This window comes from Rattus norvegicus, chromosome 6, assembly GCF_021556685.1.
Source record: "Rattus norvegicus strain SHRSP/BbbUtx chromosome 6, alternate assembly SHRSP_T2T, whole genome shotgun sequence".
In the NCBI taxonomy this organism is placed as follows: domain Eukaryota; kingdom Metazoa; phylum Chordata; class Mammalia; order Rodentia; family Muridae; genus Rattus; species Rattus norvegicus.
In genome coordinates, this window is record NC_141539.1 from 141921527 (window position 1) to 141938725 (window position 17199).

Sequence of the window (17199 nt, forward strand, 5' to 3'; positions counted from 1 at the left end):
TTATTCCAGAACCATCACAATAACTAAATTTTGGAAATAAACTATGTATATTTCAACAGAAGTTTGCATCAAGAAAACATGGTAGAAAGACAGGTGATAGATGTTGATTGATACAGATATACCAAAAATGTAAATCTTTGGAGAGTTTTCAAAGAATCTTCACAGTGTTTGAGCATGGAAATATTACATGTCAATCACAAGAGGTACATGTATGTTAAGAAAAGAAATCACAGAGGCTAGAGTGTCCCCACAACATTCACCTCATCTCTCTGCTGGAAATACTTGGTCCCACTGTGACCCCTGCTGGTCATGAACTTACCTGTAGGTATATTTCCCATTGTTTACTCTAAAGTTCTCCAGTCTCACTTGAGTAGTAACATAACCCTGCACCTAGTGTGTTTTCAGGGTTCAGGTGCAGGGAGAAATGGCTATGGCTTGTTTGGAGAAGATAACTGATGTCTCAGTGTGTGAATTTAAGTTGGTTCTACATTAATGACACTCTCAAAGTCATCGTCTTTTTTAATGGCAGATCCAGAACTATCAGTTATGATTTGTCAATAGGTGTTAACAGGAGAGATCGGGTCTTTTGTTACCTTCATCAGGTTATACTTGGGTAAGAGCAACTGAGGACAGCAGAAGAGCAGTGAAGCTCAAGCCCAGATGCATTGCCCCATGTATCCATGTATGAATTCATGGAACAGTCATATACAACAAAAAGAGGAAGAACCACCGAGATACTCACAGAAAAGCTAATAGTCCAAAAAATTCCACATTGATAAGGAAGTAGAACGCAAGCACATGTATTCTGCACCTCAATCTGTTTCCCAACCTGCATATGTCTCAATTAAATTTGATAAGAGTAGACAGGATATTCCATGACATTTTTGTTTTCCATCCAAACAGAAAGAGGTATCTTACAAGCCTTAGAGGTAGATCTTACCACCCAACCAGAAAAAGATAATGCCAACCTATTAGCAATAAGCAGATCTTCATTTTCATGAGGTACCTAAAGGCCTAGAAGCTTAGCCAATTTGTCTTTCTTCCCAGACACTCCTGACTGCAAAGGTTTTAAGCTCAGGCCCATCCTGAGAATCCCCACTGTGTTGGAGGCTGTAAAGAAGTCTTTTCCTTACAAAGCCGCTTTCTATTCTTCAGTGGAAGACCTCTCTATGTTCTCGGCTGTAGAAGCCATTAATCCCAAGCCCACAACCAACAGGTGACAAGTCAAGGACTCCCATCACAGGCTAAGCCAGTGTCCCCCACCCCCTTTTCCCTTGGCCCTGGGCAAAACCCGCCTGTGACCCCAACTCCATTTTCACTTCTTTCTTGGCACCCAGTGACATTTGGGCAATCAAGATTCTGGGAACCAAATGGCCACAGGTCTCTTCCAGGCCCAGGGACCCCCATGCCAGTTCCATCTGTCTGTCCCCTTGCTTCAGACTGTGCTTCCCAACCCCTTGATCTTCCCACAACCTTATACCTGCCTGGTAACTGCACAGGGAAAGTGGAGCAAATTTCCCCTTGTCCTGCCTCCCCAGAGGCCATGCCCAGCAGCAGAGCAGATGCAGCACACCCCACCTTTAACCCAACAGCTTCTTCTCACTCCCTCTGCCCCCCCCGGACTGTGCGATCAAGATTCTATTCTTTCTTTGAGCTTTTTTTCAAAGTTACCCTTTTCATCTCCTTCCAATCTTCATTTAGGATTTACCAGCCAAGAAAAATCAAGTGAGGAAAACATACAGATCAGCCTGCTTAGAGCACACAGCCTAAGTATGTAGCATGGCAGAGAAAGCCCCTCCCCAATTACATCTTAGACTGGCCAAAGAGAATGGAAAAACACAACTGAAACCCAAAAGTTTTCACACTTTGCCTAAATGCTTGTTCTCGTTGACAGGAACATCTAAGACAATGTTCCTGCTTCTCAACCTAAAATTATCATGCCTCTTTATTTAAGTGTTTATTTTCTCCCTAACATTCATGACTTATATCCAAAAATGTTTCCAATTATCCTTTAAGGTTTAAAAATCATCTATCTAATCTACTCCCACAGGTCAAACTAATTATACTGATGACCAAAATTTAATCCTTTATTAACAACCAGGTTTTTTTCACAGAGAAACTGTTACTGCCTATCCCAGATACATAATTAACATGATATTTTCTTCCTCAGATATCTAAAGGAGAGGTAAAAGATGCCTTCCATGACTAAACTCCTCAAACACACTTGTTTTTTTAGAATCATAACAACAGACCATGATGTGCTCCCAAGCAAACCAACACAGGCTTAACACAGGACACCCATCCTATGCAGACATTCCCCTGCTGGGGTTCTGCTCCTCCGTTGTGTTCACCCTACAGGTTTTTCTACAGTGCTTCTCCCACAGATCCAGCCAAGACCAAACACCATCTCCTTAGACCTGTTTGGGACAACAAAGCTGCCTTTATCCAGACACCACATCTGACTGATGACTCCCTGAGGTCCACACTGAGATCCACAGATGACAGCTGATACCCACAACTTGGGACCTTCCAGCTACAAATGAACCCTCTTTCCAAAGTCAAATGGCTACTGAACTTGGGGAAAGTTAGATGATAGTAAGAAAAAAAATGATATCTAGCTAGATTAATCTAATATTGTTAAAAACCAATGTTAATACCCTCAAACCCTACAACGAATAGAGCTAATACTTCAATAAATGATCCTCTGTCCTCCAAACCCCACCTTCATCCCCTGTTATCACTCTAGCTTAGTTTTACTACCCTGCCACCCTATTTAATGTTTACTTATGATTCTTAACTCCCACCCAAAATTTTCACCACATACGATACCTCTCGTTTAAAAAGGTAATTGGGGGAATTGTGGGGCAGTGGGCAGTGAAAGGTACCTTGATTCCTGATCAAGATAGGTCAAATCCCTGGGAGACCCTAAAAGGGGCAGGGATTAATTAATGATTAATTAATAGACTCTCAGCATACCAGGACCTCATGTAGCTGTGTCTCCCAAAGACCCTTACAGAGATGTTTGTGACAGAACAGTCATGTAGGGAAATTCCTCGAGCCCCTCCTCCTCAGTTGAGGATTTAAGCACAGGTTACATAAGACTAAAACAGATCAGTCACAGAGGACAGTACCCCAAAGCCCTCTTCCACAGTAGAGGAAGTTACCGCAAGTTACATAGGCCCAACACAGATCAGTCACAGAAGCCAATACCCCAAAGTCCTCCCCCACAGGTGAGGAAGTAAACACAGGTTACAAAGGCTCAAGGCAATACCCTACGCACCTCCTCCACAGGTGAAGATGTGACCACAGGACATGTAGGCTCAAGACAGATCAGTCATAGAAACAGGATCATGCCTACAAATATGTAGATGAGGTCTTCCCAAGTTCTCAGGCCAAACCAATAGACTATCAGTCACTGAGCCATCCACAAAACTGTATGTAAGTGTCCTATTCAGAATTGAAGCTGTGCAGGAACTATTCCATCTTCTGAGAACTTGGGGCATAATAGCTGTAACAATGCATCTTAGGAAAGAGATCTGCTCTCCCTGAAATTATCACCTCCAGAAGCTTACCTGCACCCCTTGCCAGCTAGTCAGTCTCCTACTGGCTTAACCTGACCAAATGAAGTGGCAGGCAGCAGTGGAAGGAGGAAGAACAGGCAGAAGGAGCAGCAGAGGCTGTTCTCCCTCCCTGCCTGAGTTCTCTCTCACTTGCCTGAACCCATGCACATAGTCAGGTGAGAGATCTCCATGGAAGAGCCCCAGGTATCAGAGCCCTACACACCTGTTCCTCAAGTTCTGCACAGCTAATTAATTCAGTTGTTTTTCTTTCACTGGCATATGCAGCAAGTATTTTTCAATATTATTGATGACATTTAAAGAAAGATTGCAGAGGGAATCAGGGCCTGCTACTAAGAGAGAAGCATAGTTGTATGGGTTTACCATGTCTGGATTTTTAGTTCAATTCCATTTATCAATCTTTCTCATTTCACTCCAACATCCCACTGTTTTTATTACAGAAATTTTAGTCACGAAGGGATGGCTCCTCAAGGAAGGGGAAAAAAAAGTAAATATCTGTACTCTATTCAGAAAGCTAAGTGTGGAGGTTCTTAACAAACTGGTGAGCTTTTTGCTCTCTGTGGGCACAGAACTCATCCTAATTACCTAGAATGATTATCCCAGACTCTTCTGTTATTAGACTCTTACCCATCCTATGGGAGGTGTAACATGTACTTTATAGCCTGCTGAACTGGATGCTGTTAGTCAGATACCACACTAGACTCTAGGCTTTAGCAGTAGATCTACACCCATAGTCACAAGAACTTCATAAAGACTTTCTATATGGCCACACCTTAAGCTTTATTGTGCAACTGGATTAGGAATTATGCAGATTGGTGCTGCCACAGACCCTTTTCCTAATTCTATTATTATGTTAAATATACCTACAATGAACAGTTTGTGCTCAGACCCTGCAAAGTCCTATCCAGGCTCACAAGGCAATCAGCACCATATTCTCATTCCTATCTTCAAATGGTTTGTTTCCCTCTATGACACCTGCAGGAATGACCTCAAGAAATTAAAGCTTTCCTAGGAGAAATTATTCTGTGCTCTTAGAGATTTATAACAGAAAAATACATACACTCACACACACACACACACACGCACAAACACACTCATACACACAAAAACAGAGAGAGAGAGAGAGAGAGAGAGAGAGAGAGAGAGAGAGAGAGAGAGAGAGAGAGGCTGAGATGGACTAAAACCCAAACATTTTACTTAATTATTTGATTATACCTAAGGATTACACTTTTTACACATTCCTCATCGTTTAAATCCGTTCAGTCCTGACTTTTAAATACACTTTAAAGATTTAAATGAAGACAAGAGAATTTTGAGCATATGAGAAATTTGCACAACAGATAACTTATCAGAAATTTCTCTTTATTAATTCTTTTCAATTCTTTTTTCTTTAACTTACTGAAAATAGATTGCTTCATGCAATATATTCTGATTACTGGTTTCCATCCCCAACATATTATCAATCTTTTCCCAGCACTCTTCTGTTTATAAAATTAGAAAACAAACAGAATCTAAATATGATGAAGAGGAAAAGCAAACAAATGAAAATAGGACAAAACAAACAAACATTAGAAAAATAATCAAACACAATATATAGGAAGCACATGTGCATGGAGAGACACATACTCACAAATATTCTGTAGAAGAAAGCTGGGCCAAAGATATGTAATGAACTATGAGAGTTGATGCTGTATCTGTATATGTCCATGTCTAAAGAGGGCAGTGACTATGTATGATTACTGGGACTGGGAAGAAATAAATATAGGAAATAAATATGGGACCAAAAACATATCTATAATCTCAGAACCTACCTCAATCAACAAGTATATACATGTGTTAATTAAGCAGTTTGATGCAAAGTGTTTTGATAATATTTTGACCAGTGTACAGGAATTATATTTTCATGCCTGTGTATTCTGATAAATATTTCTCACCTTCTAAGAGATTGGAATTTGTAATGGAACACAGGGCAAAAGATAACAACACACCTGAGGGCATTGAGATTATGAAGGAGTGTTTGCTTCCCTATGTCAGATTTTATAGGTGAAATTTATATTATACATTATTTCCAACAATTACAAACCCTGGTCTCTCAGAATCCAGTGATATTTTTAACATGCATCACCATACTTTTCACTCCTTATTGTTTTATTGAGTAGGATACATAGCTATGGAAGTGGTAACTGGTGAAGTGATTCACAAGTTATGGTGAATTGTAGGTTTATGCAAATGCATAGCTTTATTCATAGATGTTCATTTATAAAGATGACAAAGGCACTATAGGTCAGTAAGGAGGAGGCAATGAATGGAAATTCAATATTACTATTTCTGAGCAAGTCTAAAGATTAGTCTTTTCTGTCATTTCAGATCTGTGGAAGCTTGCTGTTTCTCCAGGGTTTTTGACACATTCAGGATATGGTTCCAACACTGTGTCTTGCACAGTAATAGACCATAGAGTTCTCAGATGTCAATCCACTGAGTTCCATGTAGGCTGTGTTGGAGGATGTGTCTGCAGTCAGTGTGGCCTTGCCCTTAATCTTCTCATTATAGACAGTAACACCAATTCCAGGAACAATATCTCCAACCCATTCCAGGTCTTGTCCTGGCCTGTGCTTTACCCAGTGCATAGCTTAGATGGCAAAGGTTTAGGAGAGAGTTTCACTGAAGACCAAGGTTTGACCAGCTCAGCTCCAGACTGTTGCAGCTGGGCCTGGGAGTGGACACCTCTGTAGAGTAAGGCAGAGTGGATGTAATTTTCACCTCAGGCCCTGTCTCCTCAGATTGGGAAATTGTGAGCCCCTTACCAGCAATTACTAACAAGAGAAAGAGAAAAACCCAGTTCCACTCCATGGTTAGAGTCACTGTGTTCAGGGACTATGGAGAGAACACTGATCATAGGTTGTTATCAGAGTGTGGACATTTATGTATTTACATTCAGAGACTTAGGTAATTTGTATATTAATGACCAGGGGACTAAGAACCTAGTCTACCTGAAGAAAAACTGGAGACGAAAGACTGAAAAGACACATAGGTCAGGCCACAGGATGCTCAGGTCCAAGTACTAATCCTCTCTGAGGAAATGCATCCCATACACTTGCACTCTGAGCAGATGCTTTAACTTTAGAGACTAAGCTCTCAAAAGATTTTTGCCATGATTCTGTTGCTCCACTTTGACACAATGTCATCAAATTGCTCTAAAGATGTTTGTTATGATGATGATGATGATGATGAAATGGACACAATACTCGAAATATGGCTAATATTTTCTAATTCAGTACCTTCTTTCAGATATATGGAATTAATATCTGACTTTATAACAGATTATATACTTCGAAATACACTACAATGACTAAAAGTAAATGTACTGTGCATATACAAATAATCACTAGTAAATAGTGAATCTCTAGAAATCTTCCCTGCCAATAGTGAATATATTTTTACCTTTATCATCAAATGTCAAAAGACATTCAACTTGGTGTGGGCCCTCAATATTTCCTCCGCATCCATGTTATGACATTTTGTTTTATTTAATATGTTATATTATTTTGTGATGAGAAAAGATTACATATACACCAAGATGGATAAATTAACCTGTGGGGACTACTTGCCTAATTCAATTCCAACAGACTTACAGGAGACTGGTAACTTTCCAGAAGATAACTTTATTGCTCAGCCATTTCAAAATCTCCAATGTGGTAATTTTTACTGGTTTGAAGTGTGTGTGTGTGTGTGTGTGTGTGTGTGTGTTGTGCTGGTGGTAAATATAGCTAGCTACTGAGAGTTTGTTTTTACAGTAAGAACAGTTCAATCCCTGAACATAGAATTTCATGGTAGAATTTCTGGGAAGTGTTTCAGAAAGAATCTTCATGGTGTTCAAGCATGGAGAAATCACATGTCAATCACAGTAGGCCAGATCAGTTAATATACTTAAGAAAGGAACCACAGAGGAAACAGAATCCCCTCCACAGCCTTTTCATCTACATTTGGAGATTATTGGCCTCATTGTGCCCCCTGCTGATCATGGACTCCCACACAAGTACATTTGTCATGTCTTATACTGAAATTGCAGTCTGGCTTCTCAAATAATTTATCCCTGCAATTTCAGTGTTCATGTAACTCAACTGAAGGGAGAAATGGTTCTAGATTACATGGGCATAATGACTTATACGTCAGAGATTTTACTATAGTATCGTTCCCCAAACCAGATTCCACCTTGATGACATTTGGATCCAGTTCTTGCAGTTCCCATTTCTAAAAACGCAATGACAGGAGATAACAGCTTCTTTCCTGTCTTCATGAGGCGACAGCTGGGGCAGAGAACCTGTGCTCAGAGTGTAAATCACTCACCCTACACTGTATAGTAGACAAAATTAAAGGACTTATATAATAGCTGTACATAGGACTGAGAATGTTGACATAAATAACTGAAATGATGATGCAGTTCAGGACCTGGGTAACTTTTAGGAGCTGAAACCATTTTGAACATAGTGCGCTATAGGCTTGTATTAACAAGAGTGGATTATTAGTGAAAATTTTGACCAGGGAAAATATCAAAAGGACCAACCAGACGAAAGATCTGAATCCTACAAATTTGCAATGGGAATCACTACATAGTTGCAAGGGCTGTCAGTGACTGAGTTACAAATCAAAAAGTATACATGGGCTAGAACTATGCCCCTAGCACATATTTAGCACCTGTACAGTTCAATCATCTTTGGTATTCCCCAATAACTGGAGTAGGGGTTATGCCTAAAGGGGTTGCCTATCTGTAGAATGTATTCCCATGACTAGACAGCTTTGTCTGGCCTCAGAAGGATAAGATTCACCTAAAGCTGTAGAGACTAGATGAAACAGGGTTGTGGATATCCAATATGCTATCCCCCTCTCAGAGGAGAAGACAGCAGAATAGATGTAGGGACTGTTTATGGGAATGAGGAGAGAGGGGCAACAAATAAACTATAAAATGAATGAATGGATGAATGGGTAAATAAATGAATGAATAGATAGATAGATAAATAAATACATAAATACATAAATAAATAAATACATAAATAAATAATTGAAAAAAATCTCCTTTGGATCTCCTAATGTAACATGTCCAATTAAAAATATACCCCTCAGCAAGAAAAGATTATTCCATTTTACTTTCACAAAAGGCCATTTCCCTGTGTGATGCACTTGTTTCCTGCCTATCTAGAGTAAGACATCCTTTGCTACTCAAAAACAAGTCTTCCTTCTCCCTTGTTCCCTTCCCCTTCTCCCACATACTTTATCTCCTGACTTCCTCTTATTCCCTGCATATTTGCTTCTCTGGGGCAAAGAAGACTTCTTTGTGCTGATTTGGGGTTGGGATGTCCTGGAACTCTACACCATTAATTTACCACCACCACTGTTGTGCTGCAGCTGTTAGAGGAAATTTCAGAGAATATTGAAATGCTGAGAATTTCAGATTTAAGTGACTGGTGTAGGTTCAAAAACCATCATATCTTGAAGGATGACATTCATCCCCTTTCTCAAAGATAAATGAATGCAGTAGCTATAACTCTGGGAAATGTGAAATACAGATGATTTATCTCCATCATTGATTTCAACACTGCTGTAAACAGTTCTGGGGTTATGTTGGGAAGAATCCTGAATGATGTCCACTCCTGCACCAGGAGTCAGGATGCTCTTCCACTATTTCAGTATCATAGCTACTAGGGTCTGCCTGCCTTAAGATTCATTAGGTTGAGGATCAAGAAGTGGTAAACCAGCTCTTGAACCTCAAGGATATAAGTTACCTTGTTATGTATTTTGACAACATGCATAACAGTAAAGTTTGAGTTATAGCACAACATCAGTAACAACAAAGATTTATAGATAAAGTATCTGCTGTGACAGCACTCACATGAAATTCTCTAAAAAAGTTAATTAGAAAACTTAATGAATAAGAAAATGTCACCTTACCATCAACCTCTTGTTGAGAGTTCTGGGTTTGCTGTTGAACACTCAGCAATGGGAACTGGAAATGCAGGACAGTGCTCCCGTGCCAGAGCTGCAGGATCAGGTCTGGAATGATTTTCTAAAGGAAACTGATTAATTGCAAATCTTTCTCCTTTATGTCGAGCTCTTTTTTGGAAGTCTAGGAAATTTGCTTGCCTAGACAAGAAAAAAAGCAAAAAAAAAAAAAAAAAAAAAAAAAAAAAAAAAAAAAACAAGAGAATAGGAAAAAATATACCACTATCTCTACTTATACATGATGTTTGGGGTTATTTACAACAGTTTGCTTTTCTTACTGTATACTTTCCTTTTTAATTAAGAATAGAATCTTTGCTCATATAATATATAATCTTATTATATTTGACCTACTTCTACTCATTTCTTTTCCTTTGCAATTCTTCTGCTATCTGGATTCAGATCCTTCCTGTCTTTCATAAGATTGAGGTTCTAGGTTGGAAAAATAAAACAGAGCAAAATAAAATACAATTAGCTAAAACAAAAGCTATTACACTGAAGTTGGAAAAGGTAAATAAATAAGAGGAAAAGACTCCCAAAAGAAAGCACAAGAGTCAGAGGTCCACTCGCTCAAAAACTCAGGAGACCCATAAAAGTACTAAACTGGAAAGTATAACATATATGGAAAGGACTGTTGCTAAAGCAAATACATGAAAAAAACTTCCTGAAAAAGACACACATGTAAGAATGCTTTGTTGGAACAGATACAGGGGAAAGGATGTTTTGATATAGCAAACATGTGAAAGGACCTTTGAAGAAGGAGTACAAATATGACCACACATACATTGGAAGACAAGCACTGAGCCTTGTTTGGTTTGCTCATTCCTTATAGACTTAGAATTTGCAATTCTCAAATTCAAAGTTTTTAAGCTAAAAAATGGTTCTGTTCAAAGAAAAAACAGGGACAAAAATGCAGCTGAGACTAAAGGAAGGGCCATCCAAGGACTTCCACACATGGAGATTTATCCTGTCTGTAGACACCAAGTCGAAAACTGTTGTTGCCAAGCGGCCCTTGCTGCCTGAAACCTGGTGAGGCTGTTTCTTAGGAGGTTTCATTAACAACTGACCAATGTAGATGTGGATGCTGGAGCCAACTATCAGACTGAGTTCAGGGACCACTGTTGGGGAACTTGTGAAAGACTGGAGGAGTAGAGGTGCATTGCAACCCTATAGGATGAACAACATCAACTTCCTAGACCACTCATTGCTCCCATCGACTAGATCACCAATCAAGGAGTGTACAGAGGGATCCATAGCTCCAGATACATATGTAGCAGAGGATGGCCTTGTTGCTCATCATTGGGCGTGGAGGACTTTCTTTGTTTGGATGTTTGATGCCACAGTGTAAAGGGATATTGGAGAGGTGGGGTGTGAGAGGTTGGGTGGTTGGGGGCGTAACCTCATTTAGTCAAAGAGAGTGAAGAGAGAGCAGATGTGGGGTGTGGGATTTATGTAGGGGTAACCTGGGAATGAGTTATCATGTGAGATGTTACGAATGGAATGCTTAATAAATAATTTTTTAAATATAAAACGTCTGAGCAGTGAAATATTTAATGGTCTCTTGATTCTTAACTGATTTTTGCCAGTACAGGAAGACAGAAATGATGCGAGTTGGGTCAATAGGGCAATAGGCAACTGACCAGAAATGCCTATAAACTTTGCACTCAGGATAAACATGAGCACTACAGAAATAAACGAACATGTTTTCTCTTTCCATGATATTCTAGTTTATAGAAATGTAAGAATTACACTAGATTTGGGGCCTTTACTCAGTTTGTTCAATCCAAATTACCTTTGTTAATTAAAAAAACTTATAAACAATATGGTACAATCATATTTTTCTCTCCCCAACTCAACCAAAATTCATAACCCTTCTTTCTCTCACTCTTTAACCAAACACAAACAAAAATGTAAAAGAAGAATCGATTTCTATCTCTTTCTCTCTGTTACTATCCATCCTATCTCTCTTGTTACATACACACACACACACACACTCACACAACACACACACACACATGCACACACACACACACACACACACACACAATCAGAAAACCACAAATCTGAAACCAAATGTACATGAAAAAAATACGAAGACAAAAAATGACAAAATAAAGCTATTTAAGACAAACACTCTGCAAACATGCCATTGTATTGGTTTTGTTTGTCCACTTACAGGGCATATGGCCTGTCTTATACTGTTGTTAATACAGAAAGTAAGACTCCACTGAAGAAGATTAATGTTCATTTTAAACTAATACAAACTGCAGATAGATTCTTGGCCAATGGTGGGAGCACATCTCCACTTCCCCTGTTATGTACATGGTATCATTGGCTTAAACCTATCTAAGCACTGTGCTTGTTCACACAGTCTATGTGAGTTAATATGTGCATCAGTCCTATTGTGTCTGGATGAGACTGCCTCTTTACCATCATCCATTTTCTCTGGCTCTTACAATCTTCCTTTGCAATGATCCACTATTATTGGGATGAAGGTTTGATGAGGTCAACCAACTAATTACCAGTGCTCCTAAGTTTTTTTCATTCTACAAATTATCCATTTGTGGTTCTCTCTTGCTTCCTATCTACTGCAAAACATGTCTTGGATGATGGTTAGGTGAGTTACTTGTTTAAGTGAATGATTATGTACATAAAAATCATTTCATTGATATGTTCCTCTACTAGAACAATGGCATATGATTTTCCCTTAGGATCATAGCCTATGCAATATCAGTTTCTTGGCAATTCTAGCTGGGTGTGCCATTGCTTACCTTAAGCTTAACCCTCTTAACCCTAATTTCAAGTCCTTAAATTCCATCAAAAAATAAATTATTAATCACAAAATGATTGTGCACCTGTTGTGCCAGCGTAACCCAGAGGCAGGTAACTGTTTTCGATGACAAGGTGTATAGCTAGATTGATAATGACCTTTCTCAACTGATACCATAGAAAGGATGCAGAGTTCTATGAACACTAATCAGCAGGAGTGAAGCTACTACTTGGGCACAAGCTCGACTTCTCTGTATTCAGTGAGGTAGATAAGTATTGTCTTGAACAACATGGTTTCAAAATTAGTTTGTGCATGAAAACCAATAGACTTCAGAACAGCCTGAATTACTTGTGAGTATCTATCGACACACTTTGGTCAATGACTCAATTTGAGAATATTCATCAAGCAATTCCCATCTTCACCATATACAGTTGTTCACCGATGGTGAATATTATGATAATTTGAAATCTCAACTGTGGGAATTTGAAGTGTAAGACTGAATGGAACCATAGCTATGAACCACTAGGTTTAGGCACCAAACATTCATGAGCTTTATAAAACAAATCACAGACAGATTAATTTATAAACATCTTAATAGAGACTTAGGGTGAAAAACAGGAATAGAAACATCTTAACCTAAGATCGAACAGGAAACCAGAGGGCAAAAGGAAAGCTGTGAGCATACCCTCTTATGATGAAATAGGAAGAAAGAGAGCTGAGAACTATCCTGAAATACTGTACAGCTGAAAACTGAGGCTGTGTTAGTGTGTTCTCCGAGCACAGTAGTATGTGGCAGTATCTGCAGTGACCACACTGGTGATCTTGAGGAATGCTCAGTTGTTGGAGGTGTCCTTGTAGATTGTGAGCCAGTTTTTCAGAGATGGGTTGTAGCCCTTACCATCATCCCTCAAACTAGTTGCTAGCCACTCCAGACCCTTCCCTGAAACCGGACAAATCAGATCACACCCATACCAGAAGTACTCAGTGAAAACCCAGAGAAAGAGCAAGTCATACTGAGAGTCTGGGAGGGCTGCAATATCCCAGGGCCAGACTCTTTCAGAGAAACCTGGAATAGGACATGTTTGGAGAAAGGAAGGGGAAAAATGAAAGCTTGGAACAGTTGAGGATAGAAAAGTTCATCCCTTAGAGAGCCTTGGCACTCACATGCAGGGACAATCAGCAGCAGGAAGGAGGAAGTAAGCCTGTCAAAGGCTGCACACCAATGAGTATACAGGCCCTGCTTTGGGTTTTCAACCAAAGTTTGAGTGGAGTCAGTAGAGATTTGCATTCCCTCATCAGGTGCTGACTCTGAAGATGCGCTATAGTTGTAGGACTTAAGAGATATTATTCTATGATTGGAGATGCAGTATCCCTCAAAAGAATTCTTAAAAGCTTCCCACAGAGTATATGTAACACACAAGATCAGTTTCCTCAATATACAACACTTCTGCTGAGTGATGTTGGGTTGCAGTAGTATTGATAGAAATCCTCACTATAACATAAAGGGTCCTGACTATGCCCACTAATCTCAGAATCATTTCCCTGTATTTCTTCATGGAGGACAGATGGGTAGCTCAAAGGGTAGATTTTACTCCTACATTGTTGACACTGTTTCTGGGGCCTGAGTGAGTCTTATCAATATATATTTTCCACGAAATTGGTAAAGTGATTATAGCATTCTTGCATAGTATACAAGTATATGCCATCTCAAGCTGGCAATTATGAACAATGTAATTGTATGAAAGAGAATAATTTCATTGACTTTATTGATGTGGCAAGTTCTTGCATAACATATTTGAAATTGATATTTATTCAACAATCAGTAACTTCATCATTATATTGACCTGTATTGGTGACAACTTTAAAATTAACAGTAGAAAATATAAACTCTAAGCGTGGGAAAATTTATTCAATTCTCTTAGATGCTGATGATATTGGAAGAAGGCACAGTGGGCAGAGGATGCTGAAAATTACAATGAACAAGGTTAGGGCATTTTTTTTCTCTGCCTTCAGATATGTTAAAATACAATGTAATCTTCTTTGTTCATACCAGTATTGATGGTTTAGAACTTAGAGAGAGTAAGATTTGCCTGTGTTTGGTCATCTTTATGCAGTGGCTTATTGACATGTATGTGCCTGAATACAGAGAGAAAAAAGCTTGAGTATCCAGTAAATAAGTCTACAATAAAACAGTCAAGTTCCTTTTACGAGTAAAACATCTTCATATTTTCAAATGTTTAAAAAGTAAAAAATATTAAGATGTGTCTAAAGGATAAAATAAAATCTTAGCACAAATTTTCATCAACAGAAGAAAGAGAAAAGAATCCCAGAATGCTGAGTGCCATCTGCAGCCTGAACCTTCAGGGTAGAATGAGCAATAAGACCTGTGCTAATGCTTGAATCCTTTTTCTAGGGGGTGGTCAATGTTAAAATGATTCTTTATGTATGAGTAAATTTTGTATCTTGAAAAAGAATTTCTGACATTGTCTCCATGAGACTCAAAGATCAGCATATACATCCTTATCAGGCAGGAGAAGGGGTCTACAAGAAGGCGGACATCCTGGAATGGATGACCACAGGCTAAGTTGTCAGGTTTGAATGATGGGAACAGAGGGCCAGAGATAAAAGTATTGCTGGTTCCAGAATATTGAAAAGTCAGACAACAGACTCTTCAGAAAAGAATGTGTCATATCTAACTAGAAACACAGATGTTGCATTTCAGATACTTTGTCTGTAGAGGGCATAATGGCATAGTGTTTTCTTAAGTCTGTGATATAAGCTTCAATGGATGAAGACATTTTCCTGAATTTTTCAGATGTATTTAACATAATACTTGGTCCAAGTCCACAAATGTACAGAGATGTGAACGACATGGTACAAAAATTAAAATACATAAATATAATCCAATAAGACTTCATACAGATTTATATATAAAGCATCTTGGCACAGAGGGCTCAAATATTAGAACGTATTACTCTAAATGTAGATCAGATTAACTCATACTCAAATTATTTCAGTGATAAACTTTACAGCTGTCAAAATTTCTGTATTCAGGTATAGTCAGCTAGAGAACCTATTTCCAACTCCACTATCATGTTTATGTATTTCTAATCAGTTCCATAATCATTCCTGAGTCACCATGTTCATCACAAAGGCATGTGAGGAGAAAAATCACTGCAGAATGAACATGTATTAGTTAATGTGTAACTACCAATCCATCCTTCCAAAACTCTCGAGCATTGGATTAAAAATAACCATACTATTTGCAATTAATTTGAGCAGAGTGTGTTATTTGTTGATGGAATGAGTAATAGGATTCCAGATATGCAGAGTAGAGCAGCAACCAGACATTCCTGAAGATGATGTGTAAAGTTTCATACCACAGGCAGGATCTTGAAGTACAAATGGCATCCAGCTGGAAGAAAGAAAGTCAATCTCTTATCAGAAAATATTAGGAATCTCAGTTATAGCCCCAGTGGGCTGGAATTCTAAAATTCTAACAGTGGACAACTGGTTCATGACAAGTTAAACATCGTAAGATAAATCTGAAGAGTAGGATGGATACAGTGCACATACCTGGAATATCACATAAGATTGAAGGACTCTGATCCCTTAAACACAAGACATGTGAGTGAAGAAGCTGGTTTCAGGAGTGCTGTCATCAGGGAAGGGTGGACTCAGCATTCACATGTTGTAAGGAACATTGTCCATACTCATATGTAATTGATATTAGGATTGAATAGATGTCACCTTTTTTCTTCCTTCACAGTCTTTTTCCCATGTCATAAAAACCATATGTTAGGGCTTTATATTACCCTTTAACCATTTTAGGAAAATTATATAGAAAAGTGAGTGATTAAAATAAAAAATGTAATAAAGGCCAGGTTATAAAAATACACCCAGAGTCTCCCTCTCTCATTCACCTGAGCTGAGGGCATCACGTGGCAGGAGGACCAGATCGCCTACACTTTCCCAACAGAGCTGCATGGGCTTAACATTGTGGATGAAGCATCAAGGACTGTATTCCCAAGTCACAATCTATCATATTTTCCAACTGAGAACCTTCCACCTGTCAGTGAAAAGAAATTATTGACAGATTTACAGATGCACCTGACGATGAAGATGATGTTCTAACATAACACATTTGAAATTTTCTATCATTCTTTAATTTGTATATGTAATTGGTTTTTTCTCCTTAAATAAGGTTAGTATGTATTATAAAACATATGCTCAATTACTTAACTTTTACTGTCCTAAATTTGTAGTCTTGTCATAGCAGCTATATCACAGACATCATTTGGTCTCAGAAGTTGTTTGACCTTAGAAAAGGAAGCCTCTGAGTCGCCTAGGACTGCCTCACTCTCCAGATGTTTCTCTGCACCTGTTACTGTTTCACTCCTGGTGGAAGTTGGATCGATGTCCCGCACACGACTTCCCGCCGGAAGGAAACATGAGGGTACATAGAAATCCTTACTGTGACCAACTTCATTAATCTTAGAAGAGGAAGGGGCCTCCGCGCCAACATGGCGCATTTATAAACACCCTAGTGTGGCACATGCACACCTGATTGGTTGTTTACCCATGATCTCATAAGTCACGCCCCGGAGTGGGCAAAGACCTGGCACGAAGGCACTCTTGCACATGCGCACAGTTAACTTCCTGAAAGGGGGCCGGCTGGCGCGGCAAAGGCCGGCGCCATCTTGTAATGGTGGAGGCTATCCTGGCCTTCCACGTGGGGTGCAGTGGAAGCCAGTGCCATCTAGTGGTGGCGAATGTTATTGTGGCCCTCTACATCTCACCCTTATAATTTATATTATTTTATAGCAGTCATGATCACCCTATCGCGTGCAATGAGGA

The 17199-nt window shown here is 39.1% G+C and overlaps 1 long non-coding RNA gene across 1 annotated transcript; it reads left to right on the forward strand.

The window, feature by feature from the left end:
* The first annotated feature begins 1218 nt into the window (after positions 1–1218).
* On the forward strand, positions 1219–9725 carry LOC148005524 (uncharacterized). The gene is made up of 3 exons (XR_015622622.1): positions 1219–3150; positions 3231–5865; positions 9438–9725. It is a non-coding gene; the product is annotated as an uncharacterized LOC148005524 (long non-coding RNA).
* The last annotated feature ends 7474 nt before the right edge of the window (positions 9726–17199 follow it).